Here is a 27,323-nt window from a genome sequence, read left to right on the forward strand (position 1 = left end):
CACGAATAACTGTTTACCTGTCACCTGAGTGACGCAAGCTGACAGATAAAGGTTGTCACTTACAGCTGAGATTTTTTTCAAAGCCTCATACAGGATTTGGTGGCTCAGGCCCCATTAATTTTAATGGGAGTTGGTTGTTGAAATTTCTTAGACTGAGATATTCAGACTATGTTGCTGATTGAATAGCTCTTGGCTGCTAAGCTTACCATAACCACCTCTGACTTCTCTAGTTTTCAGCTTGTTTCCTTTGTACGTTTTGATAATACATGGTGTATAGTCAAGGGCTGTGCTCTGGGGAGGATAGGGAAGGCCAGGGCATCTGTGAGGTGGACACAGTCAGATTCGGCCTCGTGTCCTTCCCTTCAAGGCTCCTGACAACTATGCCCTTCCCTACTTATCTACCCATGTCGCTTACTGCATCATGCCCTAAATTCTCAGCTCTATCAGTGCTGCTAACCTTGAATACACACTTGTCTGCTTTTTCCACAGCTGTTTCCACACACACTTCCACTTTCTGGGGATGCCACCCCAAAGCTCCTCTATAAAGCCACTCCATCAAACGTCGTTTCTGGTGCAAGTGGTCAACCACCTAATGATGGCCAGACTGAGGAGCAGTGAGAAGTAGGTGACATTGGTTCATGTACCTTTTGAAATGACTCAGAGCCATCTAGTTATGCATGTTGCTTTCCTATGTGACAACTTGGTTGATTACCATCTCCTCTTCTCCTGTTGTCACACTGATTCCTGCTGCATCTTGTTTCAGATAAGCTTGCAAACTCTTTGGGGCACAATCTACAGTGCCAACCAAAGTGGGGCCCTGTCACTGACTGGAACCTCAGGGCACTACTTCAGTACAAGTGAAATATAATAATTACAGGGGAGTTATGCTGCCCAAATACCCACTAGCCAACCCATTTTCATGACCCCGACTCACTTGCATCCATTATCTGTGGGGGATCTGTAGCACACACAGGGTGTTGAGTCTACCTAGTGGAAGCTCTCTGCTGCTTGGTCTTGATGCAGCAGAAAGCGGCATTTCCACTGCACATTGAGTGTTGGACACCTGCAGAGCGTAACCAAGGTTTGCCCCCTTACTTTTGAACAATCCCAGAATGCAGTGTGCTTAAAATGAACAGTTCTTCACTGGATATAGAGGGGTAACTCCATGAAGACTGAGGGGGAAAAACCTCACAGTGAAATGTGCTTCTGGCTTGCAATGATATGTATTTTAAGAGAATGACCGTAGTTGGAAAGTGCTTATAAGAGTGTGCTTGTGCTTATTTTGGGCTTTCTTATGAGTGCCAACAGTTTGTTGTTCATGTGCTCATTTTCCAAAGGAAACTTCTGCAGTTATACCAAAGCACCACTGGAGGGTAGCAAGAATCAGGTTCTCATTCACATTGGTCAGTTGCGGCAGCTTTTATTGTGCCTAAACATGATAGGTCCAATTCAGATGTCCTTAGGGGGAGGAAATGGACTCTAATGCTTCATAGGAGATATTGGTCTCTTGAATCAATAAATGACCTTTGAGTCTTTACTCATTCAAAATTCCTGTTAAGATAGTTTTTTCAGTCCCCCTATCAGCACAACCTTTAGCTCTTCAAACATCTCGCTAGTGTTTGGGACAGGCCCTGCATTTCAGAGTTCAAACTGCTGGATCATCTACCTGATGGCATATATTACCATATTTGCTGTAGCAATTGTTGTTAATCTATTTGATTTTCTGTGGGTGCCAAAGCTTTGAATATAAAATGAAGAAAATATCTGGGTATGATTCTCCACTGCCATGTATTTTGGAGTCACCTCTGTGCAAAGTGGGAGGTAAAAGGTTGCAATCTTGGCATTTTACAGCCATTTTGTACTCACATTGTTCAATGTGCAAGGCTGTGGAGTATAGGAAAGAGATGTAGAACTTCCCAGAAAGCCAGATCAGTTTCCAGAGGCATTGGTCATGGTACACACATGCACATACAGGTAATCCATCTACCTATCTTAGTTACTGTGGTAACTGGGGCTATATAAATATTTGAATGCCTCACAAGTTTTAACATATTTATCCTCACAACATTCCTGTGAGGTAGGGGAGTGCTAAATCCCTATTTTAAAGATGGGGAAACTCCGGCACAAAGAGGATACACAGAAAATCGGTGTGTAGCAGGAAATTGAATCCAGGTCTCCCAATTCCCAAGCTCTCAACCTCTAGATATCCCAGCAATAGTTGATCCATAAATAGATAGACACAGACCCTTCTGCACTGAGGCACAGTTGCTTCAGCAACCATGGAGCCTCACTGCTTCCCAAACTAGGGCAAAGCTACCTGCGGTAACATTCTTTTAATCTTTCTACAGATTCTTTCTGTACATCTGGACACTTTTCCATCCTCCTGCAGAGTCAGAACATTAAAGAAGCCCAAAAATCTCTTCACCACAGAGCCAGTAATGAGTCCCCTCCAAGCAGTGACTTTTGTTTGGTTTCTTTTCTAGCAGCCATTCTCAAATCGTGCTCCGGAGAGCATTGGGTGCTGACCCCACCTTTACTGCTGATTTGACAGGCTCCGAGTCTGAAGAAGCAGTGTATGCGAGGAGAGGAGCAACTTTAGGAGAGATGGAAAGATGGTCTTGCAGTGCCAACACTGGATTGGGTCTTGTGAGGTCTGGGATTGATTCCTGGCTGTGTCACACTTCCTGTGTGCCCTTAGTCTGCTCCAGCTTCCTCCCCTATCAGAAAAGGGAAGAATAGTTCCCTGCCCCACAGGAATGTTGTGAGGATGAATTCATGAATGTCTGAGGCACTTGGATAGCACAGCGATAGGGACCACACAAATAATTGGATAGCATTCACTAGGTGATGCTGCAGCCATATAAGGTAGAGGAGCCCATAACTGCCAGCAGGAACAGACTAGGGGTTGGGCATTACTGCAGAAGTATTACCCCAACCCCCCCTGATCACACAAAAAAAACCCTCCAACCCTGGCTTGAGGGTGCTCTGAGCCTGGGTTAGCTGGCAGGGTTGAGGGTATAGGCTTGAGCCTGGGTTTCCTTCAGGCTTATCAAGCCAAAGTCCTGTTAGTCCTTCAAACTTATCCCACATTTCTTGCTGGGCTGTACTTTCTAGCCTACCTCCTCCCTTCTGCTGTTTTTGCTGCACTTCCACACCATTTGAACAAAGATGCTGCCCAAGAAATCGTTCTATGCTGCCAGTTGGCCAGAAACTGACACCAGCCTTCTGGTAAGACTGTGGTGCGACAACAATAAAACCCATAATGACACCTTTATGTTTAGTGGCCAGGAAAGAGACAGGAGTCAGCTGGGTGCGCTACAAATTACTCTGTGGCTGGCAGACTGAATTCTTTCATGACATTCTCATTAAAAGTTCTTGCTGCCAAATGTTGTTTCCTATGATCTTCAGAACTGTCTGCATTAATGGGCATATCTATGCTGCCCTCCCACCCCCCAAAAGCCACAGTCAGTCTCAGAGCCTTGGTCTCAGCAGGGTGGGGGGAAAGCTCAGGCTCTGAGACCCTCTTCCTTCACTGGGTTTCAAAGCCTGTTCCCCCTCCCTCTCTCTCTCTCCCCCCACCCCCCGCAGTGGGAATAGCTACACTACTATTTTCAGCTCCGTAGCATGAGCCCCAGTCAGTTCACAGGGGCTCTGACATTTGCTGCCACTGGGGTTTTTTTCTTGGTTGGTTTTGCAGCGTAGACATATCCAAGAATGAGTAACTCCATTGGGGAGATATTTACAAAAAGTCTTGTTCTCATGTCACTGCCACAGATGGCAACTCCATGCTAGGAGAAGGAGGAGGGAGAGAGCAGGAGAGCGCTCTGTAAATGAATTCAGAGACCAACCCAGTTTAATACACTGCCAAGAACCATGGGATATCCCACCTGTCCTAACATGTGGGCTAATGGAGTATCACTGAGGACACAGGTCTGGCACAGGGAGGGCTTTGCAGTGAAGATGCTCTATGCAGGCTAGGCTAGCCCAGGCTAGCTCTGCAGTGAAGACATACCCTAGATTTTTTTAGTGGAAAACAAGCCTTTAAAATCCTGCTGGGTAGGTGTCAAGAGCGTCCTCGTTAAGGTTGTTTGGGAGCGGGGAAAGGCAAAGAGGAGCAGAGGATGGGCAAAAGAGTTGGGGGAGACTGGGCTAGACAGATGCAAGGGGGTGGCAGCTAAAATAAAGAGAAACGGGAGACAGTGGGATTTGGAAAGGGAAATAATTTGATTTTTAAAGCTTAGTAAGTGTTCACTCACCCATGAGATCAGAGACAGACTTTGATTTCAATGTTAACCACACGTACAAATTCACTTAGTGCTAAGGCTGTCGGAGGGGATGTGAGATCATGGCTGGGATGATGGGTGGGGCAGTGGCCATGGGACGCTCATGCTCTCTAAAGAATCTGCCATCCACACACACACAACCTTGGAGAGAACTATTTATAGTAAAGAAATGATTTTCAGGGAAGAGGGGAGCTGCCCAATTTCGTTGGGCCTGCAATTCTCAGACTACGATGCTGCTCACCCTCCTCCTCCTGCCCCTGAAAACTTAAGCAGGGTCTCTGCCCAGATGATGGTACTAGCCATTTCCCCAAGCAGCTTCCTAGCATCCAGAGTTGTAGAGGATGTCTCTCTGGTTTCCTCCAGCATCAAGTGTGTCATTGGTTCTGCTTTAGAAACCTGCATCTCTGTATTTCCCAGTCCTTTTTATTCCCCTCTGACTGCAGAGCTCTTACTAGCTTTGTATCACTAGTGCTTTTATCTTTTAGAGCAATATTCCTTATGGAGTACTGAGGACTCTGTTGGAATTTCAAGCTGTCACTTTAAGAGTGTTGGGAAGGGGGGTACAGCTTCTGATCCTTTTTGCAGGCCGGGGGGCTCTGTGGCAAAGCGTGCAATTACCAGAGTCAGGCTGGAAAGAGCAGGCTTAAAGCAAGGTGGGGTGAGTTGTGCCTCCCTGCCTTATGGAGCAACCTGTTCTTCGAGGAGTGTCCCTGTGGATGCTCCACGTTAGGTGATTATGCGCCCTGCACCGCTAGTCGGAGAATTTTGACAGCAGTACCTGGTCAAATTGTGCATGCCCTCTCCCCGTCTCACGCCTGTGTCAGCAGTTGACTAGCCCTGCACGGCCACCCTGCCCTCCAGTTCCCATTCTACCGCCCTTGGTCCAGGTCGGAGCTCCAGCAGTGTGCTCGCCTGTTTACCTCAGAATTAGTTTAGCTAGATTAGTCATGTAGTTTAGAATAGGTAGGTTAGCTGAGTGAGCCCTTTTACTTTTTCTTCTTTTTCTCCCCCTTAAAAAAAAATCCTTTATTTCGTCCCCTTAAGTGATGTTGTTTTCCCTCAAATATCAGAGGGATAGCCGTGTTAGTCTGTATCCACGAAAACAACGTGGAGTCCAATGGCACCTTAAAGACTAACAGATTTATTTGGGCATAAGCTTTCGTGGGTAAAAAACCCATTTCGTCAAATGCATGGAGTGAAAATTACAGATACAGGCATAAATATATATTGGCACATGAAGAGAAGGGAGTTGCCCTACAAGTGGAGAACCAGTGTTGACAAGGCCAATTCAGTCAGGGTGGATGTGGTCCACTCCCAATAATTGATGAGGAAGTGTCAATACCAAGAGACGAAAAATTGCTTTTGTAGTGAGCCAGCCATTCCCAATCCCCTATTCAAGCCCAAATTGATGGTGTTAAGTTTGCAAATGAATTGTAGCTCTGCAGTTTCTCTTTGAAGTTTGTTCTTTGAAATTTTTTGTTGTTGAAGGATGGCTACTTGTAAATCTGTTATTGAATGTCCAGGGAGATTGAAGTGTTCTCCTACTGGCTTTTGTATGTTACCATTCCTGATGTCCGATTTGTGTCCATTTATCCTTTTACGTAGAGACTGTCTGGTTTGGCCAATGTACATGGGCAGGACGTGAAGCATCTCCTACACCTGGGAGCACTAGAGCCAGTTTTGGTACATCACAGAGGGAAGGGTTTCTATTCTTGTTATTTTTTTAACACAGAAGAAATCTGGAGGATGGAGACCCATCCTCGATCTCAGGAAGTTAAACAAATTCTTCAGAACGCAATGATTCAGGATGATTACGTTAGCCACAATCATTCCAGCACTGGAACAGGGGATTGGTTTGCAGCCCTCGACCTGCAAGATGCATATTTTCACATTACCATACGCCCAATGCACAGGAAATTTTTGATTCGTACTGGGACAGGATCATTTCCAATATACAATACTATCTTTTGGCCTTTCCTCAGCCCCCTGCGTATTTTCTAAAGTTCTTGCTGTGGCAGCGGCGGCCCACCTTTTCAAGCATGGGGTCATGATATACCCCTACTTAGACAACTGTCTAATCAAGGCTCATATTGGGAAGAAGCCGTCGCAGTCATGCAACAGACTACATTGCTTTTCACCAGTCTAGGTCTACAAATACACCTCCAAAAGTCCACATTAACACCAGTCCAGAAACTGGACTTCATCAGCGTGCACCTAGATTCTCTAGAAGCAACAGCATCATTACCTCCTCGGGTTTCAGAGTAACAGCCGTGTTAGTCTGTATCCGCAAAAAGAAGAACAGGAGTACTTGTGGCACCTTAGAGACTAACAAATTTATTAGAGCATAAGCTTTCGTGGACTACAGCCCACTTCTTCGGATGCATATAGAATGGAACATATATTGAGGATATATATATATATATATATATATATATATACACACACATACAGAGAGCATCTCTATCTCCCCTTGTAAGTACTCTCACACTTATTATCAAACTGTCTGTACTGGGCTAGCTTGATTATCACTTCAAAAGTTTTTTTTTTTTCTCTTAATTAATTGGCCTCTCAGAGTTGGTAAGACAACTCCCACCTGTTTATGCTCTCTGTATGTGTGTATATATATCTCCTCAATATATGTTCCATTCTATATGCATCCGAAGAAGTGGGCTGTAGTCCACGAAAGCTTATGCTCTAATAAATTTGTTAGTCTCTAAGGTGCCACAAGTACTCCTGTTCTTATTACCTCCTCAGAGATTTACCGTTCTAATGAACCTCATCAATACCTTGGTGCCCAGCCCCAGGATATCTGCCAGGACCTGTCTCCAACTACTAGGTCACATGACGGCAACCACATATGTGGTGAAACATGCCAGGCTGCACATGCACAGCTTGCAGGGTTGGCTCAAGTCGGTGTTCACACCACACAAGCACAACTTCTAAGCATGCCAATGAAGGTCAAGGACTAACTACAATTGTGGACTCACCCATACAACGTCTGCGCAGGTTTCCCCTTCCTTCAACCTCCTCCCAAATTGATAATCACAACGGACACCTCTTTACTGGGGTGGGTGGCCCACCCAGGCAACCTCAAAGTACTGGGAAGATGGTATCCTTCCAAATCAACCCTCCACGTCAAAGTACTGGAACTACGCGCAGTTCGCAACGCCTATGCGCATTTCATGCCTCTGATCAAAGATAAAAACATACGGATCATGACCAAAAATGTAGCCTGAATGTTCCACATAAGCAAACAGGGAGGATCGAGGTCACACTCCCTATGCATGGAGGCCATAAAACTATGGACATGCTGTATACATCACCATATCAGCCACATGTGTACTGGGGTCTCAGAATGTCACGACTGATGCCCTAAGCTGGAGGTTCTCTAACTATCACTAGTGAGAACTCAATACCTGCATGATCCAGAGCATATTCCACCGATGGAGTTTCCCTGCTATAGACCTTTTGCTCCAGAGCAGGTCTCAGATTGGGATCCAGAGGTGATGCACCCCTCCTTTAAGCCTTTTCTCCCACCCCATTGCTGTCCAGGGTCCTGCACAAGATCAGAATCGATCAAGCCAAAGTCATCCTGATAGCACCAGCATGGCCCAGACAAACCAGGTACCCATACCTGAAACAGATGCCATCATGCCCGCCGCATCTCCTCCCGCTTTTTCCAAATCTCCTCACTCAAGACACAGGCCAGACTCTGCATCCAAAGCTTGAGTCATCCCACCTCACAGCCTGGCTCCTCGATGGTTCCAGGGTGAGGAGATAACTTGCTCTGATGACGTTAAAGACATCCTGCTAAACAGCAGGAGGCCCACTACACAGGCTATGTACCTACATAAATGGAAGAGATTCCATGTGTGGTGCCTAAACAAACAAATCGACACCACCATCTCAACTATAGCAGTGTTCCTGGACTACATGCTCTACCTTAAGAAATCCAGCCTTTCAATGAGTTTACTGCAGGTGCATCTGGCCGCCATTACAACATTCCACGACAAAGTGGATGGCATTTTGGTCTTTGCTCATCCAATTACCAAAGGTTCCTCCAGGTAGTGCACAATCTCTACCCAGAGTCCCAATGCCACCGTGGGACCTGACTTTAGTGCTTCGATCTCTCACAACTGCACCATTCGAACATCTGGCCACATGTTCCTTTCTACATCTTTCCATGAAAGTGGCTTTCCTAGTTGCTATCACATCTGCGAGATGCTTGGGAGAAATTGGTGCTCTTATGGCTGGACCCCCTATACAGTTTTGCTCAAAAATAAGGTCACTCTCAGACCTCACCCCAAATTTTTGCCTAAGGTCCCTTCTTCCATCCACATCAACCAGCCTATCCATCTTCCCATGTTCTTCCCTAAACCTCACAAGGACCGACAAACAATTTTCCACACACTAGACGTCAGAAGGGCGCTAGCCTTTTATCTCGAATGGACCAAATTGTTCAGGAAAACTCTTAAATTGTTCCTCTCCACCATGGAACAGTCTAAAGGCAAACCATCTCTAAACAGAGACTTTCCAGATGGATTTTAGTTTGCACCCAGCTCTGTTACCGACAACATGGCCTGCAACCCCCCTCATGGATCTGAACACACTCCACAAAATCTGTAGTCACCTCATTTGCCTTCGTACACAACGTGCCTATTACTGACATATGCAACACGGCTACTTGGACATCACCACATACATTCATTCAACACTACATCACTGGTCAGGTCTCAGCATCTGATGCAAGACTGGGACATATGGTCCTCTCTTCTGTCCAGAATTAACTCAGAACCCCTTCTTCCACAGAGGGACACTTCTAAACAGTCACCTAAAGTGGAGCACCCACAGGGACAACCATCTCAAAGAACCTCAGTCATTGCACAAGGTGAGTAACCTACTCTTTTTTTTGTTTTTTTTTCTTCTCAGCTTGTAGTCCCATCCTCATCAGAGTTTCTCTGTTAGGCTCACAGCATACACACAGAAAAATTAGATAAAAAGCAATATAACACTACTTGATTTCTTAGGCTTCAGAACACTAACACACAAGAACCCAAATACAGAGAGACAGAGAAGGAAGGAGGTACAACTCATCCCACTTTGCTTTCTGATGGCTCTTTCCAGACAGAGTCTAATCACATGCTTTGCTGCAGAGCCCTCACCTGCAAACAGAATCAGGAACCTGCCCACCCCTGATATGCCCACCCATTCCTAAAGCGATCGCTTGCAATTCCAGTACAGTCCTCAATATGCCACACTGCATTTTCCTTCTGTCCCCACATCTACGCTTCTTCTCTTTGGGCATCATTTCTGAAATTTACTCCTTTCTCCCCACCCCGCTGCGGAAACCCAGCTGTGTGCCTTGGTTGTCTCACTTGGATTGCTCTGCTCTCCCCAGTTTCCCAGAGAAAGAGACCTCTTCAGCTCTTCTGAATACCCAACATTCGACTTTTGACTAGCCCAGCCCCTGCCACACAGTCCCTCGCTGTTTTCTTTCTGCACACTTTTATATTGTGTTCTCACTTGCAAATTGCTGCACTGCTCCCATTCTTTTAGCAGGGCAAATCCTTCAGCTCTGATTAGTGAATCTAGTCCACTTTTCTGCTTGACTCCCAATCCTGCAAACATGTAAGGGGCATGGTTAACTTTGCATACGTAATAAGTCCTATTGAAGTCAATGAAGCTTATCAAGTGAGCAAAGTTAAATATATGTTGACATGCATGCCAGATTGGGGTATAGGTGAACAAACCCTGAGTCTTGCAGATATGTACAATCCTAGTCATTCTAGACAATCTAGAAAAACAAATTTCAGCCTTTTGGGTTGTTTGTGAAGCGCATTTGTTTTTTTGGATTCATTTGTTCACTATAATACTGGGTCAGTGTTGCATAGCAATGTTTCTCCTCCTTGACACACTTTTTTACAATCTCTCCTAATTTAGGCCCTGAGACCACCCGCTTAGTTACGATAAATGGAGAACTTTGATCTGACAAAGGTAAAATTAAACAAAACAGACAAAACCACCCCACTAATACTGCTTCTGCCTTTCTAGCTACGTTCTAAGGGCCTGATCCTATAACATTATTCCATCAAACATCTGACTCTCATGAAATACCTCAGTCCAGTTTCTAATTTTTCTCTTTAAATATCATCCCTCAAAACATTTGATACAGTGTTAAATATGGATATACATTAGTGTGTGGTTTCCAAAAGTTCTCTCCATTGGCCTAAAACTGCCTGTGACCTCAACAGGAGCAGTTAAGCCAACACTTAGGGTGGGATTTTCAAAAGCTGAAAGTAATTTATGTAAGAGGATGCGTGGTCTAGTGACTAGCGCAAAAGAAGCAGAAGGGATGAAGATCCTGGCTGGCCAGTCCAGCTAAACCACTGATTCATTGAGACCTGGAGCAAGTCACTTGACCTCTTCATGCTTCAGTTAAGACCAGCTGTAAAACTAGATACAATGAAGAAGCTAAGTTGGGATCCAAATGCTTTTTATGAGCTGAGTGTTCTTGGGACAAGTACAAACAAGAGGACTATAAAAGTTTTGTTTTTCTAAGATCCAGTTATTTGGCTACTCTTACCTGTGTTGCAATGCTATAGTTGTCATTGTGCGCTATATAATTAATACTAATAAAATACAGGGTTTAATGCTATACTTTTCAAATCTGAGTGCCGGCTGTTGAGCACCTAAATACAAGTGGCCTGATCTTCAAAGCTGCTGCTGTCAACATATAAAAAGAAAGACTTGAGAAACAACACAGTTGTGAAGTATGGGTACAGGACCAGTGTAGGCGTGTGTGTGTGTGTGTGAGGGAGGGCAGAGATGGCAATGAAATCTGCTTTTGAAAGCTGGCTTATGCTCCATACTATTAGATTCATACTGTGCCCTCTCTGAGTAGAACAATGTCCTCGCATTAACTCCTTGAAATAATAGAAAAATGGGATAATTAATCTAATGCAGCTGTGTCACAAACAGCAGAAATGTGACCTGTCACTGCATCGGAAGGATGTGATTGATTACTTCACTCCCACCCTCACGCCTTGGGTTGAAAAAGAATGTAACTTAGACTTTCCCTTGGGGAAGAGAACAGCAATGAGTGAACATGGACTAAAAGGCAGAAATGAAAATTAAAGGTTTGACGGATAAGTTAAAGGAGGTAGTAAATTGTGGGAATGAACAACATATAATGCCACCATCAGAGATGATTTTAAATGGCTCTAAGACAGTCAAAGATAGTGTAGCTTCTTCCAGCCATGTCAGCGTGCAAGTTACATTAACTTACACTCAACTGGTCTTCATTAGATTCACACCCTCTTACCAACATGTCACTTGCATATCCTTACCTGTCACCTATGAACTGGTTCCACCAAGTCGAATTCAATGGCTCTGGCTTGCCTATTCATATCCAAAAATGGAAAATCTAGACACAAGTTTAAAAATATCATAACTTTGCCCTCTTTTTCCAAATCTCAGCACCGCTAAGGATTTGAGGCTGCATTTACAGACAAAGCATGGCCAGCCGGCATAACTGGCTATAACTTTGGGGAAAAATAACTTTTCAGATTGCCTGACATTAAGCACTTTGAAGACCTAGAGAGAATATGGCTATTTCAATGGCTATTAGCCAGGATGGGCAGGGATAGTGTCCCTAGCTTCTATTTACCAGAAGCTGGGAATGAGCAACAGAGAATGGATCACTTGATGATTACCTGTTCTGTTCGTTCCTTCTGGGGGACCTGGCATTGGCCACTGTCAGAAGACAGGATACTGGGCTAGATGGACCTTTGATCTGACCCAGTATGGACATTCTTACGGAAAACGTAGTGAGAAATCTTACTTTCAGCATCTAAGTCAAATATTACGGCTCTGATTCAGGTAGGCATTAAAGCACGTGCTTAACTTTAAGCCCACGAGTTGTCCAGCTGACTTCAGCCAGACTACCTATGTGTTAAAAATTAAGCATATGCTTAAAGGCTTTTCTGGATCAGGGCCTATATTAAGATTTATTTCTTGGAGGAGCTTGTATTCACTTTTCAGTTTGGGTAAATATTTTTGACTGGGAACTCACTTAAAGGATTTGAAGGAGAGGTTATGTAGTTTTGAAATCAATAAGACTGGTACACAGAGCTCATTAAAAGGGGGGGAGGCGGGAAAAAGAGCTAGAAATGTCACTGCAAGGCTGACAACTATTTCAAATAATTACCAGGAACTTGTATGCCATAGTTTCACTCAGGCTCAGTACTTTGCTCATACAGAGAGATTGGTTTTTAGTTTCGGTCTTCTTCGTTTTTTTGGGGAGGATGGTGGGGGGTGTTGCTTGTTTGTTCCTGTTTCTTTCTCTGAAGCCTTTACATCTGATGTCTCCCAGTCTCTTCTGCTCTCGGTAAATTGTTCTTGGGCTGTTCATCTCCCCAGCGCGCTCTCTGGGCCTGCCCATAACTCAGAGGTTCCAGTTCAGCAATTGCAAATGTTTAAACAAACCTTTTTGAGAGAGATTTCTGTCTGCCCTGCTTCTCTTGGGACATCTGGGAAACACAGAAGTTCAGACCTCCGACATCTTTTGCCTCTTGTTCTTGCTGACTCTGTCATGTAAGTGCACCCTGCTGGGCTGCACAAAGCACATGACTCCCATGGTGACCAGCTGGATAAAGCTTATCACAGATTATCTCCTGCTGGAGAAACGGTTTCTTCCTCCGAGACAAAAATTGGAGCACTGCTCTGCCAAGTGCTCCAAAACCTTGCGTTATCTGAGGGCCATGGAAAGATTTAAACCATCAACATGATGCTGTTGGATGTAGTGATAAAGATATGAACCTCCCTCCGCAACAAGTAGACATAACATCAACATAATACCAAAGCTGTAAACAGTGATACTCAACAGACATGTGGATTATCAGGGAATCAATTGCTTTATTTCCGACACTCTAGAATCAGCTGCGTTTGGTTTTTATTTTTTCAGCTTTAAGCTCCTCACTTGCACTCAACCTGCTAGTCCATCACTACCCAAAAAAACCCCTCTAACTCGTCAAAGCCCTGAACTGCTTGAAGTCACTGAAACACTGGGATGTCAGGCTCTAGTGATTCACAGCAAGACACTTTTTAAAAAGTTATGTAATAACCTTTTTCTCAAAAAAATTGCCATAAATAAAATATATAACTGTGTGGCGGCCTAAAGGTTTTATTTTTATGTGAGGAACTTGTTGGTTGTTAGCTTCCTGGTACCACTCTGTCACTCAACTCTTCAACCACCACATTCTATTACATATAATGCATAATGGGGCCTGACTGTTCTCATTTATGCGTCTTCTGTGTTTGTCACATCAGGGGCTGACGTCCGTGGAGTTGCTTATGATGCACAACACTGAGATGGGAATCAGGCTGAGTTGTTCAGCTTTATATCTTTTTGTGGGTGATGAGCTCATTTTTTTCGGCAACCATTCAAGAACATTGTCAATAATATATGTTCCAACCCAGGGGTGGCCAACCTGAGCCTGAGAAGAAGCCAGAATTTACCAATGTACCTTGCCAAAGAACCACAGTAATATGTAATGATTATATATATGCACGCACAGGTAATCATTATATAAGTTGATAATGTATATTTATTATACATTTATAATGTATAGTTAACGATAATAACAACTTAATCTTTTACTTAGTGGGACTTCTGGTAATCTTTGCTTTCAACAATTCCCTTGAAGTTTGGTTTGTGTTCGGTTGTGCTCACATGCAGCAGTTCTCTTAAGTGTCTGTCTGTCAAAACGGATCGGTGCTTGGATTTCACTTTCGAGTGTTGAGAAAAGACTCACAAAGATAGGTCGAGGCAAACATCGAGATTAATTTTAGGGCTGCACCTTTGATGTTGGGGAATTTATCCTTTGATACAGATTTCCAGAAAGTAAGGGTCCCCTCTGTCTTCTGAACGATTTAAATCTGTCATCTTCCAAAAGTTCTATTATTTCCATCTGAGATGTTGGTTCAGCAGTGACTAAAGGGGGCTTCAGACAATCGGCTTCAGCACTAAAAGGGTTAATCAGAATTCTGATTTGAGCTCTTTTCTGCTGCAAATCTTGGAATCTTTCCTCAAAACTGTCCTTAAGAGCTTTAATCACGCCCACATATCTAGTTGTGCTCCATTTTAGGGGTTCTGCTGCATCTTCTTTTGATCTGGCTTGAAGTTGTGACATTGAGGGAAAGTGTGTCAGCTCTCTCTCAAGCATTTGTCTGTGAAACAACTGCAGTTTGTTCATGAATGCAAATACGCCTTGCACTAGATCAGACAGCAACCAGAATTTTCCTTGTAAGTCCACGTTTAGTTTATCCAAATGCAGCAGTACGTCTGCAAGAAATGCCAAGTCTAGAACCCATCCAGGATCTGTAAGCTCGGGGTGTATTCTGTGCGTCTCCTCCATAAAAAATTTTACCGGTTCCAGGTGCTCGAAAAAATGGAAAATAACTTTACCTCTCGAGAGCCATCGACTTGAGCAGCAAAATGGCAAATCGGCAGGGAAGTCCTCTTCATCCTGTTCTTCAATTAGATTTTGAAATTGTCTGTGATTGAGTGCATTTGAGCGGATGAAATTCACAATGTGCAAGACAGGTTCCATGACGTGATCAAATTTGAGATTTTTAGATACCAGTTGCTCCCGATGAATAATACAGGGAAATGTCCAAAATTCGGGAAAGCTCTTGTCAGACTTACAAAGCCCTACTAATCCATTCGCAGATCCCCACATGGACAAAGCCCCATCTGTTGCAAAGGCAGTGAGCTTCTGTAAAGGCAAGTGGCTTTTCGCAGCTACCAACACCAACGTCTCCTTTAGATCTCATCCACGAGTTCCGTCCTTTAGTGACACGATATTGAAGAGTTCTTCCCTTACAACACAGTCGTCTGACACAGTGCGGACAAATACCGATAATAAGGTTTATCCTGTGCATGGCACAACTCATCCAAAGCGATGCTCAAATACTCACACTGCTGAAATTGTGAGTGCAGTTGTGATTCAATGTCACTGTTCAGGTCGGAGATTCTGCATTCTATTGCGTGGCGTGAAAGCTGCAGGCCAGAAATTTTCTTCTGTAGATTCTCATTCTCTGGTGACAGGATTGAAATCACATCAGTGAGGCATGTTTTTATAGGCTCTCCTTCAGACTAGGGCTTTTTCACACAGGCTGTGTGCCTGGCCACATAATAGGAGGCTAACATTATAGTCTGCGATCGGTTGGCAAATCGGGTGAAGAACTGGGCTTCTACATCTGTTTGTTTTTTCAAAGTTTTCAGTTGTAAAGTGCAGAGTTCAGAACCTTGTGGGAATTCTTGATCCATATGTGCATGGCTAGGAGTGAAATGACGCTGCAAGTTTGAAGATTTGAACTGAGAGACACATGTCTGGCAAAGAAGACACATGGCCTGATCATTTATGTTCAACGAAAAAGTACTTATTCTCCCACTCCTGTTAAAAGCCTCGATTTTCATCTGTGTATTTTCTTTTCTGTTTGCACATGAATCCCATTGTTAGATGTTGTAAGAAAAATTCTAATTAAAAATTTCCACACCGTGTGCTTTATTCAAGGAGACACTGGTGCCGGCCCAGGGGTGCTGGACACCTGGCTCTGTCCCAGGCCCTGACCCCTTTCCCCAAGTCCCCACCTGCATCTCCGCCCCGCCTCTTCCCACCCCCTCCCCCGAGTGAGCCGTGTCCTCGCTTCTCTCCCCCCGCCACTCCCCGAGCCTCCTGCACGTTGCAAAACAGCTGATTGCGGCAGGTGGGAGGCACCGGGAGGGAGGAGGTGGTGCTGGGGGAGGCTGTGCACCGTGTCCTCTCTTCTCCCCCCTAGAGCCTCCCCAAAGCTGCGAAACAGCTGATTGCAGCGGGCGGGAGGTGCTGGGGGGAGAGGGGCTGCACGCCACGTCCTCACTCCTCCGGCCTTCCCCCGCAGAGCCTCCTGAATGCTGCAAAACAGCTGATCACAGCGGGCAGGAGGCACTGGGGGGGGGGCCTGATAGGGCTGCTGGTGGGTGCTGAGCACCCACCATTTTTTCCCCCAGAGTTGGCTCCTAGCAGGAGCCGCATGTTGTCTTCTGAAGAGCCGCATGCGGCTCCAGAGCCACAGATTGGCCACCCCTGTTCCAGCCAATCCCATTTGAAGTCCAGTTCGTGAGTTTTGGCCATCTGTTAAAAGGTAGCTGCACCCTTTTGTACTATGAACGCTAGTGATGCTATATAAAGTTGTAAGTTCTTCAGCTTCTGAAATTCAGCGTTGGTGCTGCTAATAAATAGTGTTTGGACTTCTAAATTTGACTATGAATCCTTCACCTTGTCCTGTGTTCTGTCCAAGAATCTTGTGAGAGAGAGTCCTACTCATCAATTAATCCATCTCAGAGGAAGGCTGCCTCTGATTGCTAGAGATGGGGGAGATCACCCTGCAACTGAGGCTAAATGCACATCCCAGAATAATAAACAGATCCATGCAATGTTCTGGGTTGCTTCCTTGGAGTTGGTGGACTCTTGGGACATTCTCCGAATTAGGCGGGGAAAAAGAAGACCCTCTGAGACACCACAGTGACACCAAAATAAAAGAAACAAGCACTGCAAGAACTGGGTCAACTTCCACAGGCACTATTTTACCTTTGAACCCAACCGGGGATGAGCCACAGTGTGAGACCAAAATGAAAATGAGGAATTCAAGGAAAATAATCATGCAGGAAGCTCGTAATGATGTGGGTTTCATTTCTTTTAACATAAACAACTTTTCTGTAACCTTGGCTTCAAGCTTCAGTATTTCTGCTGCAAATAACTTGCAATGGTACCACTATGAAAATCCTAGTTTTTTTGTGTGCACTATCCAGTTTAGCATGTAGTGACTCAGGTTTGAAGTATGGACCCGAGTCTCAGCCAGTGTGTGTTGGCACAGGTCTTTTGAAGTCACTGGGAGCTGTTGATAGCTCTCCTTGTCTCCAATACAGCTGTGTCAAATTTTATGCCCGTTGAGATGCTGGGCCCTACATTCATGCTACTATGCAATACCTGCAGCTAGCCTTACAAGATGAATGGGTTAATGGAACTGTGATGAATATGAGAGCATTCCACCCTGACTTTCTCTTCTTCTGTTTGGGTTTTCTTTTCATGGACTTTATTTTAAGAACCTGTTGGGGCATGTTGAACCTGATAGGCACGTTTTTAATATATAGCAATCAAAATAAATAAACAATAAAATCATGAGAAATTTCTGCTCCCTACCTGCTACAGCCCAGAGCCTGATGCCTTTGAAGTAAATAGCAAAATGCCTATGGGGCCAGCGCTCGGCTCTAAATGAAACACTGTACTTCACCCTTAGCTTCAACTTACTTAAAAGTCCCCTGAACACCCACGTAAAGCCAAACCTTCATTCGAATGAAGCCTTATACATTGTCAAGCAATGTATAAACAATGTCAGAGAAGAACAGCATGAAGCCAAGAGACCAGTAATCCTCTTGATGCTGATTTGCTCATCAAACAAGTAAACTTCCATCTACAAACATGTTTGGAAAGTTTAATGATAGTAGCTGTTCCATTAAAGAATTTGCAGCTTCAGCAACTGCTTGTATTATGTGGAACACGTGTCATTTGCTCAATTTACCTAATTCGGCCCCCTTGTATGCATGCATTGGGACAGAGTCTCTAATTACACGGTCACATACTCTTTTTTTCTGTCCTGAGGCACCCTGCCTTATTCAGTGTACAGGATGAACTCAGAAGAGGCAGAATTAAAGTTGCATGAATAACCATAACTAGGCATTTCCCAACTTTTGAATGCTTGACTTTGCAACGTAAATAACATACTTTTAATATAGTAATTTTTTCCTAAAGGTACCTCAACATTTATATTGCAGAAGCAGACAGACTCCAGTTGGTGTAGGGAGACTCTTTTGTGCCTGGCATTGTGTAAATAATATATTTGGAATGCAAAATTAATAGAGCAGGCTGGAAGACGACCGTTCTATTTTGCAACAGCTTTTGAGGTTTCAATCTTTGTTTTTGTTCCAATGCGGAATGAAAACAAAACCTTTCAAGCATTTTTACAAAATGGAATTGTGATGGAATGTCTGTTTTCAGATCAAAAAGCTCAGGGTTTCAATTCAGAGGTCTCTCCCAGATCAGAAGTGACCAGAGAGGCCTACACAACAGAAGCCTTCCTGATGAAAACTTTGTCCAAACAGTTACAGTTCCACACAAATTTTCAGTTTACAGGAAACAGCATGAAATGTTGATGAAATTACACTTTGTCAAAAAGTTCCATCCAGCTCTAAAAGATTAGTGCATAAAACATGCTGAAGTATAAGCTGGCCTGATGGCTTATACCTCCCAGTGCATATTTCTTCTGTTGGATTTGAATGCATTTAGCTTGTACAGGGGGGAAAGGGATGTGTGGATTATTTACTTGATTGCAATTGACCCTAATAATGTACTAAATACCAAATGGATTAATGGGCTCTACACACACAAGATATCATACAGAATTAGTTGTGTTTTGAAGTTCTCCATATGGCTTCTTTCATGCAAGATATGTTTTTTTTTTAACAACACATGCTATTTTTTAAATTTGGGTGGTTTCTTTTGATTGGATATCCTTCCCACTGTAACTTGTTTTCATAAGAACATAAGAATGGCCATACTGGGTCAGACCAAAGGTCCATCTAGCCCAGTATCCTGTCTTCCAGAGTGATCAATGCCAGGTGCCCCAGAGGGAATGAATGGAACAGGTAAACATCAAACTATCCATTCCCTGTCACGCATTCCCAGCTTCTGGCAAACAGAGGCTAGGGACACCATCCCTGCCCATCCTGGCTAATAGCCATTGATGGACCTAAACTCCATGAATTTGTATAGTTCTTTTTTGAACCCTGTTACAGTTTTGGCTTTCACAACATCCTCTGGCAAAGAGCTCCACACTGTGCGTTGTGTGAAGAAATACTTCCTTTTGTTTGTTTTAAACCTGCTGCTTATTAATTTCATTTGGTGACTCCTAGTTCTTCTGTTATGAGAAGGAATAAATAACACTTCCTTATTTACTTTCTCCACACCAGTCATGATTTTATGGACCTCAATCATATCCCCCCTTAGTCATCACTTTTCTAAGCTAAAAAGTCCCAGTTTTATTAATCTCTCCTCATACGGAAGCCGTTCCGTACCCCTAATCATTTTGGTTGCCCTTTTCTGAACCTTTTCCAATTCCAATAGATCTTTTTTGAGATGGGGCAACCACATCTGCACGCAGTATTCAAGCTGTGGGCATATCATGGATTTATATAGAGGCAATATGATATTTTTTTGTCGTATTATCTATCCCTTTCTTAATGATTCCCAACATTCTCTTTGCTTTTTTGACTGCCGCTTCACATTGAGTGGATGTTTTCAGAGAACTATTCACAATGACTCCAAGATCTCTTTCTTGAGTGGTAACAGCTAATTTAGATCCCATCATTTCAGATTTATAGTCGGGATTATGTTTTCCAATGTGCATTACCTTGCATTTATCAACATTGAATTTCATCTGCCGTTTTGTTGCCCGTCACCCAGTTTTGAGAGATCCTTTTGTAGCTCTTTGCAGTATTCCTGGGACTTAACTATCTTGAGTAGTTTTGTATCATCTGCAAATTTTGCCACCACTGCAAATGTTACCCCTTTTCCCAGATCATTTATGAATATGTTGAATAGGACTGGTCCCAGTACAGACCCCTGGGGGACACCACTATTTATTTCTCTGCATTCTGAAAACTGATCATTTGTTCCTACCCTTTGTTTCCTATCTTTTAACCAGTTCCCAATCCATGAGAGGAGCTTCCGTCTTATCCCATGACAGCTTATTTTGCTTAAGATCCTTTGATGAGGGACCTTGTCAATGGCTGTCAAGGCTAGTTCCCCACCACTCTGGCACTTTGAGTGCAGAAGGTGGGGGCCGGCAAGGATTCTAAAAATTAATACTGGCCACTTCAGGCTTATATTAACTCCCAAGGTTACAGCTTTTCTCTGACCTTGGCTTGGTAGATTTTGCCACCACCCAAGTGCAGAACTCCTTTGAGAGCTCAGGAAAGTGCCCTTGGGAATTCCTTCCTGTGGGATACCCTCAAGCTCTGTCTCTCTCTCTCTCTCTCTCTCTCTCTCACACACACACACACACACACACACACACACACACACACACACACACACACACACACACACACACCAGAAGAGCTGAGAAAGAAAAGAAAAAAAGAAAGAAAATCAGCTGTTGCCACCAGCTAATTAAACAACATGTGCACAAACCTCTTAAGACACAAAAATCCAATTCTGTTCTTAAAGGTAAATTTTATTTAAAAAAAAAAAAGAAAATACATCTGGGAACTCAGGCTATTGCTAGATTTTAAAAGAGCAACATAATTTGAAAAAGAGCTTTCTTGAGGTCCAAGTTAAAGGTTACAAGCAAAACAAAAGCACCTGGGGTTAATACAGAGGAATCCACAAGCCATAAAGAAATAAAAGGGATACACCTAATCACATCTTCCTAGACATTTCCTGATCTACTTACATCTCTGGGGTTTTAAATGAGTAGTTTCTAGGTATAATAATGATAATTTTTCATACCTGGCCCAAGCTTCTTACAGCATAGCTGCTGCTCTGTCCACCTCTCCCCAAGAACAACAACAGACAGACAAAAGGGGAGTCTTTTTTCAATTTTTAAAAGTTCTAGCTTTCCCATTAGCTCTTTTGGCCAGGTGCCCATTCACTTCCTTTTACCTATGCATAGCAGTGAGACTTTTTAACCCTTTACAGGTAGAACAATTAGAGAACAGCTACTAAGGGATTTTACAGCTACTGGCTGGCCGGGTGCCCATATAAGGGAGCTACCCTCCCCTTTCTTTATCACAAAGGCTGTCTGAAAATCTTAGTACACTATATCCACTGGATCCCCCTTATCCACGTACTTGTTGATCCCCTCAAAGAATTCTAGTAATTTGGTGAGGCGTGATTTTCCTTTACAAAAACCACGTTAACTCTTCCCCAACAAATTATGTTCATCTATGTGTCTGACAATTTTGTTCTTTACTATAGCACTTTTACTTTATAAACACAATGCATCAGATTTTCAGCTGGTGTGAGCTGATGGAGCTCCACTGACTTCAATTGATCCTTAACATTCCTTTTCACATAGGGCCTGATCCAAAAGCCATTGGAGTCAGTGGAAAGACACCTACTGTCTTCAGTGGGCTATGGATTAAGGTCCATACAGCATTTTTCCTAAATAAAACTAATCACACAGCTAGAAAGTTTAGAAAAAATGTATATTGCATACACAGTAATAGACCATCAGATGGGACAATCATGTGAGAAGATCAAATCCATAAAACTTTCCAGAAACACATGCTGCTCTGTATACGGCATGTGTGTGCATATTCACAGGATGTATGTGCCTCTTTGTATATATGATGAACGATATAAGTATGTGTTGTGTCTGTGTCCACACATACTCAAACTGGGCCAGATCTTTAGCTGGCCTCCATTTCCTTACTGACATGATTGTCCCATAGAATTGTCTATTGTAGTATGTGCAACTTAAATTTTTCTAAACTTTCTAGTGATATGTGGTGAAAGTGATCAACTTTATGTAGAAAAAACACTGAGTGGACCTTCATACATAGCTCAGTGACTCTTTCCATCAGGCCTCATGAGTATTTAGGATTTTTATGTGTATTAGGATTATTATATGTATGAGAGTAGCACCTAAAGATTTAGGGCCCTTGTACTAAATACTGTAAAAATGCACAATAAGAGACCATCCCTGTCCCAGAAAGCTTACAGTCCACGTAGACAAGACAGACACAGGGCTGAAGGAGAAACAGGGGCACAGTGAAGTGAAGTAATTTGACAAGATCACATAGCATCTTACTGACTGAGCCACGTATAAGAAAGGCCGGTGCTCTATCCATTAGATCACATTGTCTGTACATAACCCCTTCTATCCAAAGCCCCCTTTATCCAAATGTAGATTTACATGATGCACATCAGAATCCCATTTATCCTGATAAATTACATGCATCCCATTCATTCGTTCAGATAACTGAAGTCATGTATTTTATTGGTAATTAGTCTAGTCTGGCTAAGCTTACAAGGAGGCCTTTTCTATTGCATTTATTGCCTCCGCACTTGGGAAATTCCACTTCTCTCTCCTAACTGCCTGTGACTTACAGGTAGTATTACTACTTGTTTCACAAGTGCCATTCGCACTGTACATCTTCACCTTTTTTTAGACTCCTTTAAAGTGTGGCACCACCCTGAAAAATGACACCGCGTGGTTCCATGCTGATTGCCTCACAATCACTTCTCGAGAGTCTAGCCAATGAACTGGTGACTGTGCCATTCTTCTACCTGGAAGGTAGGTGGGTGTAGTGGTCATGGGTCTACTGAGGCTGTAGAGGAAACGATTCCAGTCCGTTGTACACGGGCTATTTACTCCTGTGGTGTGCTGTGGAGAGGACTTTATCCTGTGAGACCCGCAGATGAATCTGCAAGAGAAAAAATGTGTAAACCTATTTTTCGAATGCTCCAATACTTGTTTTTATAGATACACGGGTTCTTATTCTGCCACCCTTATTTGTGATTGGTCCCATTGATTTCAGTAGAAAAGCTCACAAAAATGGTACTATTCAACACAAATAAGGTTGGCAGAAGCTAGCACTTAAAACTGAAGTTTTCGCTACTCTTATTTTCTGTAGTAAGATGCTAAACCCCAAGCCCAGCAGGTTACTGTTTCCATTGTTCCTCATCTGTTTCCCAAGATTTCATCAGGTGTCTTTTATTCATTATTTTCCCACTCTTTCTTTTGTGGAAATCTCCCTCAAACCACCTTCCCTCCAAGGTTTAACCTTCTACATGTGCTGTTCTCTGACCTAACTTTGTAAGTTAGTACACAGTCTGCTTAAGCTCTGTTGCCTTCAGTTTTCCCACTGGTGAACAGGGAGGACAAAATAAAAGCATTGAATGAAAGAAAAATAAAGGAAACATGAGGAAAGAAATAATAAAGCTTGCACTATAGTCAGGTGTTTATTTTGAGATAATCTTTTTATTTTAAATGGCTGCTGCTCCGTACTTTGTACAGACTGCAGCTGATAAAAACTTCTTGTTTTCATGACTTTAAAAAAATTACACAATTAACCATCAAATCAAAACTTTGTTCCAGGGCACATTACTGTATTACAGTGTATTACTGAATGCTTTTATTAGGGTTGAAACGCAGTTTCCATTATAACCTCCATTTTTCAGCTGCACAGAAAGTTGCTTAGGGGATGAAATTTTCCATTCTTGGGGTGACCTTTTCTGAAAGTTCATGATAAATATGCTCAACTGTCACTGAATTAGGCCCTGATTCAAGAAAGAACTTCATCATCTGCTTAAATTTAAGCGTATGTTTTAGTGCCCCTCCTGAATAGGGAGGCTTTCCTTAAGAGAGAAAAGTGAGGGGAGAAAAGGGTGCGCACACACATTATATATAACTTCTTCCCAGCTTTTTGTCTCTCTCTAACTCAAAAATTAATAAACAAAATCCTGAAGCTGTCATTTTAAGATGTACATGGTTCTAGTCCTCATGGAAGAAGCAACATGGAAAAAAGGATATATGGTGTTTGTATTTATAAAAGCATGTATAGAAAGTTTAAGAAAATCTACAATACAGTAGAATGCCTCTCATTCTGTTTCAAGGCCACCTAATTGGTAAACTGTGCTTTTAAAGATGACTCAGAGCAAAATTTATCTTTCTTTCCTTTTTTTCTTTTTCTTTAAAGACCAGGTACATTTAAACACAAAAAAGGTATGTGAATGTAATGTTAATGTTAAGAAATTAAGCACACAAAAGTTGAAAGGTCCTGAAGCTACACCATCTTTGCTACATTGCACATGTGTAGTATTTTCTGTTCCTATTCCTATACGTTTGTTTCAATTATGTAATGTTATGGATCTAATGATCTACAGTATTAGAGGCAGGAAGCCCAGTGAGTTCCTGATCAGAGAAGTTGTGATAAATTCTCCTAGGTGAGGCAATAGGATTTACCCATAGAAATATGACAGGCTGCTATCCCACCAAGTGCAGGGCAGGCTAATAACATTTTCCAGGGAACCAAACAAGTGACATGGGGAAAGTCAGTCTGGGAAAGGAAAGACTTGCAGAAACAGGTCGAGGAGTGTGAATTGTGCCTGGTTTGCTATACATATTTTTAACTTCCTTGGTATTTGTTTATTTCCTTCATGCCTTGTCAACAGAGATTTCCCCAGAAGCAGCTGATTCCTGAGCTGCCCATCTGGCCCAGTGCAGAGAGGTAAGAGGACATGTTTCTGCTGAAAGATGAGACTATGCTAGAGACTAATGGCAAAGAGCGTATACTGCCAGGCTCCAATTCAGCAAAATATTTAAGAACATGCTTAACTTTAGGCTCATATGTTATTACTTCCAACTGAAGTAAAAGGGACTTAAGTATGTTCCTTCATTTCAGGAAGAGCCACACCTGGTTCAGATGCTCCGAGTTCAGCCAGTTACGGGGGTGGGGCTGCTCCTGGGCTATAAATAGTCAGAGGGAGTTCACCCCTTAAGAAGGTGGTGAAGCACTGGAATGGGTTCCCTAGGGAGGTGGTGGAATCTCCTTCCTTAGAGGTTTTTAAGGCCAGGCCTGACGAAGCCCTGGCTGGGATGATTTAGTTGGGGATTGGTCCTGCTTTGAGCAGGGGGCTGGACTAGATGACCTCCTGAGGTCCCTTCCAACCCTGATATTCTATGATTCTATGAAGGCAGATCCAGAAAGGGACTGCAGAGTGAAGCTGCAGTGAGTCCTGGGAAAAGGGATGGCCCCTCAGGGAGGGAGGGGCTGTGCTCTGCTCAGCTCAGCTGCAGTGTGGATGGAAGATTGTTTTTGTGAGTACTTTGAGAACTCTGTTAATTTAATAAAAAACCCAGACCCCAAGAAGGGCTGTGGTTGGCAGAGAGACTGTGTGGAATCTGTTGAAGGAACCTGAAGAAGGGAAGACAGGGGCAGGGCACTGCAGAAGCTCCCCTGGCCATGAGGGGTGCTCGATTGCAGCCAGCCTGGTTCCAAATGTAAAGATAAATAATTGCTTCTGAAATCCACCAGGGCAATGCCATTATACGATTGGCCAGGCGAACATCTCAACCAGAAAGTGTGGTGGACAAAGACTCAGGTCCTGGCACATGCACGTACACAAAACAAACAATGCAGTCACAGCAATAGCAGCAGCACAGAAGAAAAAATATTCCTTGTTAAGTAATTTTTCAAAGAGATGAAACAAAACTTAGAAAAATATACAAAACCTTTAGTTTATAAACTGGTCTGATTGTGATGCATAGTTTAAATCAAGATGAAATAAACCTTTGTTCTCACTCATGAAGATGAATGATTTAAACCTGTTATTCTTTCACAATATATTTGTTTATATTGACTTTCAATAAGGTGTTAGAGTAGCAGCAGTTAACGCTGTATGTTACTACTTTGATGTATCTTCTGCTTAATGTACGGTGATGCCATCCTACCAAAATACCTTGAAGTTAAATTCAAAGTTGCTTGGTATAAATTAAACATAGTTTGGGTTTTTTCTGATTTGAACTTACTAGTAGATTTTCTGTCCCTCTGATATCTGGGAGTCTGCAACAAGCTTCTAGAATAGGTGCATGCACATTCTAATAATTCAATACTGATGTCAGGGTTCACCACGAGTGTCCAAAAAATGGCAGAGTCGTATTTATATGTAATGTGTGTATTATAAATGTGTGTAGCTGAAAGGAAAAAAAGTCAAACTGCAAATGGGTGGGAAGGATGATGAGAGAGTGGGGATGAAGACACAGGGCAATGGTTTCTCTGTTCTGTGTTCAGTACAATGGGGTCTGGTCCATGACTGGGGCGCCCAAACTTTACTGCAATGCTATCACTGCTAATACCAATCATAATAATAACTCCACTTTCTTCCCACTCCCAAAATTTGAGTAGATTTTACAAATCATTTGTTATAGTAAATAACATACAATCACTCTACATTGTTTGAGGCTCTGTCTCAATCTTGGGGTTCTGCTAGTACAGGCATACGCTTAAACTTCATTCTTATAGTTTATGTGGGCCTGATCAAAAGCCCATTTGAAGTCAGTGGAAAGACACCCACTGCAATCAATGAGCTTTGTCTTCAGAATTCTTCATAGATGGTATTGTATCTTGTTATACTCAGATGGCGTTGTATAACCCCAATAATATTCTTACATATTATTAAGTACAATAGGTTCTAGGTAAATTACATAAATCAGGCATATGCTATGTGACCTAACACCTCGGTGTCATAGCACTTGTGTAAATACTCAAACTAAATCTGCTTTATAGGCCTGTTCCTACTCCCATGGAAATCAGTGGCTAAACTCTGATGGATTTCAGTGAGAACAGGGCTGGACCCAAAATGAAAATGTAGTTCCTCAAAAGCTGTTTTGCTCACAGTGCCTCAAACAGTGACTGGCTTGGGTGAGTATCATGATATATTTAGGTAGCACTGCTTTGTGAAACAATAGTGTAAATGCTTCAAAAACACGGGAACCTGTAGACCCAATTTTCCAAACTAATTTAATATCTATGTAACTCCACTGCATTCAATGCAAAGACTCTTGATTTATTTCCATGTGTATGAGGAAAGCATTTGATATACTGAATACAGTCAAATTATACACCATATTGATTCTGGATTATTTTTTCCTTAACTTTTATATAGGTTACTGTTCGTTTCACAATTGTCTGAAATTTTCAAAGGAATGCATGAGGTTTTAGATAGGAGATGCTCTTGACATTAATAGCTGTTTAGCTTTGCAGCAATTATGTTATCTTCTGAAGACGTACTGGTTAATATCAAAATTGTTTATTTGCTTTCCTGGCTGTAATACCCCTAATTCCCTGTGTTCTAATGAGAAGGGATAAAAATAGGTTCATGAATCCTGAAAAATCAGGATCATAAGGAAAGATAAAGAGCATAATGACATTCT

The 27,323-nt window shown here is 42.8% G+C and overlaps 1 long non-coding RNA gene across 1 annotated transcript; it reads left to right on the plus strand.

Annotated features, from left to right (window-relative positions):
• The first annotated feature begins 492 nt into the window (after positions 1 to 492).
• LOC135972286 (uncharacterized) lies at positions 493 to 24,738 on the plus strand. The gene is made up of 3 exons (XR_010588715.1): positions 493 to 621; positions 5,889 to 9,171; positions 24,563 to 24,738. It is a non-coding gene; the product is annotated as an uncharacterized LOC135972286 (long non-coding RNA).
• Positions 24,739 to 27,323: the final 2,585 nt, after the last annotated feature.

This window comes from Chrysemys picta, chromosome 6, assembly GCF_011386835.1.
Source record: "Chrysemys picta bellii isolate R12L10 chromosome 6, ASM1138683v2, whole genome shotgun sequence".
NCBI lineage: Eukaryota > Metazoa > Chordata > Testudines > Emydidae > Chrysemys > Chrysemys picta.